Here is a 4,872-nt window from a genome sequence, read left to right as displayed (position 1 = left end):
GCCGGGGGTCCTGCCTATATGCAACGCACAACATTGATAACACCACAGGCACTTGAACTGTTTTCAATAATTAAAATTAGCGTTAATAAATACAACTTGTCAGTACTAGACCTACCAGTACCAGGCACCAGATAATAGTCTTAATGTATTTGACCTAGATAACTTCACTTCAACGACCGTCCAATACACCGCTGCCAACACATAGCCGCGCACGCCATTGCCCGCCATGCCACAAATACACATGACTATAGAGAAGCCCGCTAAGGAAAGCGTTCGCACACAGAAATTCCAGACGCCTCGAATCTTTTCACAACACTAGAGCCAAGATACACAACAAACCGCCATGATATGGCGCATCTGGTGCTAGCTGAATGGTCACGTTGTTCGAATATAGCGTCTTGAACTTGGTACCACATACTTTACCCAGAATTATATGACAAATCCTGCTCGGAATTTGCGCGAATTTCCCATGATAGGCCGCTTTCGTAAATGGGATCAGTACATGAGTAATGGCGCGCGCATTGGCATTCTGCGTGAGCCAGAATTGCCGCGTATATAGAACAGACGTATATTTTTTTACTAGCCGCTTCGTCAATGCGCGACCATCAGCCTACATGAGTAATGCGCGCATTGCATTCTGAGGAGCAATGATCCCATTTACGAAAGCGGCCTTCATGAGAGAATTCGGCAGGTGAAATTCGAGCATGGATTTCTTCATATATTCTGGGTAAAGTATGTTGGTACCAGTTGCAGACGTATATTTCGAACAAGTGACCATTCAGTACACACAGATGCCAATATCATGGCGGTTGTTCGTGTATTTTGCTCTAGTGTTGTGAAACGATTCGAGCTGTTGTTGGAATTTCTGTGCGAACGCTTTCTTACCTTCTCTATATCACTGTGTTACGTGTGTATTTGTGCAGTGCACAATGGCCGTGCGCGCGCTATGTGTAGCAGCGGTTTATTGGACGGTGTGAAGTGAAGTTATTAGGTCAAATCAAACATTAAGACTATTACTGGTACTGCGTAAGGTCTAGTACTGACAAGTTGTATTTATTAACCCATCATTTTATTATTTGAAACGCGTCCAAGTGCCTGTGATAAACACCAGTTTCACCACACGAACGTGCCCCTGGCCCTGGACAAACTGCAGCCGGATAAACGCGCGAAGCGCGAACAGCGCCACACTGGCGCCATCTATGGACAACTCGCTGCCCTATATTAGAATACTTTTCACGAGGCCTTTCAGGTCATAGGAATAAAGCCGTAGAATCGGTCAATTCAGCATGTTCTGGCCCATTGCAGAAGGTCTTTCGGCTTTGCACGTAGGGCGAGAATAAATCCAATACTCGTTTTTGTTGCTTTGTGGCTCGGCGCGCCGTGCTTTTCGTGTTATAAAAATAATTTTCCCTTTTCGCTGATTTTATGCCCTACATTAATTTGGAAGTTATCGCCCACCCATAGATGGCGCTACGAGTCCATCTACGTAGCATTTTCAAGTTTTTTTTAAAAAAACGCTCGGCTGCATGACCTAGACTGCCGCGCGGCGGTGCACAGTTCGACACGCTAGCGTAACTCACTTCAGTGTAGCCAACGATAGTTCGCTGAGTGAAGGTCGGTAGCCGTCTAGCCCTGCCTCGTCACTGCCGCATGAACTTGAGCGATAAGCTCCAATCTGATGTTTCTTGATGTTGCCATTATGATTGTGAGGTATGTTCAGTTTGTTTAGACTCAGAACTAGCGGCACATTAAGACTGCCTATTACATTCCACACCTACGGCTAGGAATACTTGTATTACTACAAGTACATGTTACAATAATTACTACTAAGTACTACTACTAGTAGTAGTAGTACTACTAAGTTACCTAGTACTAGTACTAGTAACTACCAGGACCGCACGAGCTAATAGTAATAGTAATAGTAATAATGACTAACTCTGTTACTAGTAATTAACTTACTAATAATGACGAACCCTAACCTATTATATTGATATAATATTAGATTTATATTGATGTAAATGACATTGGTTTTATTCCCCATGCCATACATTGGGTCCCATATAATATTGGAGCCATGTTTCTCTATCCTTGAACACTAGTACTACTTAGACTACTTACGACTAGCAAGAAACGCCTCTTTGCTAGGGTTAGAATACCCCTAGGCTATACTAGACACAGGCACTTGAAGGCGTTTCAATAAAATATAATGCTAACTAAATACGAAATCTATTTACTACGAAATTGATTCATGTTTCTAGTATAGGCCTACTTGTTTCAAGAAGGTTTTCGAGGTGCAAAGGCCTATATATAGACTAGGACTCGCTCCCACCTCGATTAGCCATGGAGGACTAAGCTAAGCCGAGAGGTGCGAGAGAGTGCCGAGTCTATGGGCTATAGGCGGCGGCAGCGCGCCACTGCTTTCCAATTCCCGTACGAGCCTCGCATTTGGAACGTTGTTGCCAAAAACGTTGCAGCGTTGGGGCGCGAAGAGCGCCGCGTAGGTGTTTCCTGATTCTGACAGCCGTTCCATTACTGGCAAGCGGTCCCGAATGTCAGAATTTCGACATTCTTTCTGTGATTTCGCGTGACACAGCTCGGTTACGAACAGATTACTCGCGTTTATCAGTTTTTATAACAAAGTGAAACACTGCTTCACGTCCAAATGTCTACCCTCTGTGTCCCCACTAAAATTCGCGGACTGTTCGCTGGCAGCTATCGGATCGTTGCGCCCGCCAATTGATTCGGCGCCACGGATCCATAGCTGCCAGCGCTGCATACTGTGTAGGACGTTCCCGCGGTCGCGTGCCGCCTTGCCGCGGATTCGCGCCGCAACATCTGCGCTTATAGCGCTTGGATCAACACCTCCTTTCGGCAACGCTTCTCTAGTATCCCGTCTCATCTGGATGTTTACGTTGGATTATACAATGAATTATGAACTAAATAATAATATTAATAAAAGGTTACACGTTAAACGAAAAATCACCAATGTGTATTAAACGAAAACCTTAAACTTACAAGAAGGCATGAAAACGTTCGAAATGCCATGAAAAGTAAGAACAAAACACATGAACTATGAAGAAGAAGCTAACTTCTAACTAAGCAAATTCGGAGGCAAAAGGCGGTTAGTTGACGAGGTTCCCGCCGATTTCACGTGAAATCTCGTGTGAAATCTCGAATGGTAAATAAAATAGAACAGCTGTATTGGAAAGGCAAAAGTTACGAGGCGAGGTTCCCGCCGATTTCGCGTGAAATCTCGTGTGAAATCTCGAATGGTAAATATAATAAGATAAGACATAGATACCTACTAACCCAAGTATAAGATAGAACAGCTTTATTGTAAAGCCAACCGTTTGTATCTTGTATCTTGGCACCCTCTCTTGAATTTTCTAAATATTATTGTTTCGAATCACCAGAAATTTCCGCACATAATCTGCCGCTGGTTTCAATTGTCCGTGGTTGTCTATATTCAGTTGTCTGTCAAGAATAAGGTAACCCAACAAGAGAGGCGTTACAACTTACATACACAAATGCGGTTCAAGGATAGATCATAGAGAACATGGGTCCCAATAAAACCAATGTCATTTACATCAATATAATTATAATATTATATCAATATAATACTAGGTTAGGGTTAGGGTTAGGGTTAGGTTTAGGCACATTGGTTTTATTGGGACCCATGTTCTCTATCCTTGGGCCAGGAACCCTAGTACTACTAGCTCCAAGAAACGGTATTGCTAGGGTTAGAATACGTAACGAAGGTGTATTGACGTTAGTCACACAGCCTGGTCGGGTTACCCTAGTACTAGTACTAATAGTAGTAGTACGGTTAGTAGTATTGCTGAGGCGGAGAGGGTCTATGTCCCCCGGGTTACTGCCGGAACGTACCCTGGGTACGGTCCGGTATACCGGAACGTACCCTGGCACTATCTATATAATCTAATATGCTGGACAGTACCTCGCCTACTCCACTAACGAGTCTAGGGAGTCGCCTACGCCTACTCCCTAACCCTAACCCTAACCCCAGCCCTAATCCTAACCCTAACCATATCAAATAGTTACCAGGGTACGTTCCAGTATACCGTACCGTACCCAGGTTACGTTCCGGCAGTAACCTGGGGGACATAGACCCTGTGAGCATTGCTGAGAGGGTCTATGTCCCCGGGGTACTGCCGGAACGTACCCTGGGTACGGTCCGGTATACTGGAACGTACCCTGGCACTAACTATATAATCTAATATGCCGGACCGTACCTCGCCTACTCCACTAACGAGTCTAGGGAGTCGCCTACGCCTACTCCCTAACCCGAAACCGAGCCCTAACCCTAACCCCAACCATAATCCTAACCCTAACCATATCAAATAGTGACCAGGGTACGTTCCAGTATACCGTACCGTACCCAGGTTACGTTCCAGCAGTACCCTGGGGGAGACATTTGACCCTATGAGCCAGTACTATTGTTGTGTTACTTATTGTATCTAGTAATTGCATGTCCCTCTCCAGTTCTTATTTGTTCTCCATCCTTATATTTATTATAGCTATCAGTGTCAATTTATAAAATCGAAGTCCTCATATTCTTATTACATCTATTACTATTAGTATTACTATTAGTATTAAGGCCCAAGACACGGCAGCGAAAACGACCGACCGTAACGACAAACGAACTTTTCAGAAAATTAGAACTATTGTTTCCTATGAGCCATTGCACACTGACGCGACGACGGCCGACACCTCAACGAACAAAAATATTTAGAAACGTTTCTATTCCCAGCGACTTTCGCCGGCGACACTTTACTGAGTGGAGTTGTGCAGATTCCAAGTTTGGCGCACAACATAGCCACGTAGATATATGCTGTTCATAATCATTGCAAATAC

At 44.3% G+C, this 4,872-nt stretch overlaps 1 long non-coding RNA gene across 1 annotated transcript in view; it reads left to right on the top strand.

Moving 5' to 3' along the window:
- The first annotated feature begins 3,234 nt into the window (after positions 1–3,234).
- LOC106817532 overlaps positions 3,235–4,872 on the top strand; it is a 5,095-nt gene continuing 3,457 nt past the window's right edge. The window contains exon 1 of the long non-coding RNA XR_001395072.1: positions 3,235–3,272. This is a non-coding gene — a long non-coding RNA (uncharacterized LOC106817532). The remainder of the gene's footprint in view (positions 3,273–4,872) is intronic.

Source organism: Priapulus caudatus, unplaced genomic scaffold (assembly GCF_000485595.1).
Source record: "Priapulus caudatus unplaced genomic scaffold, Priapulus_caudatus-5.0.1 Scaffold1757, whole genome shotgun sequence".
In the NCBI taxonomy this organism is placed as follows: Eukaryota; Metazoa; Priapulida; class Priapulimorpha; order Priapulimorphida; family Priapulidae; genus Priapulus; species Priapulus caudatus.
This window is presented reverse-complemented; position numbering and strand designations above follow the sequence as displayed.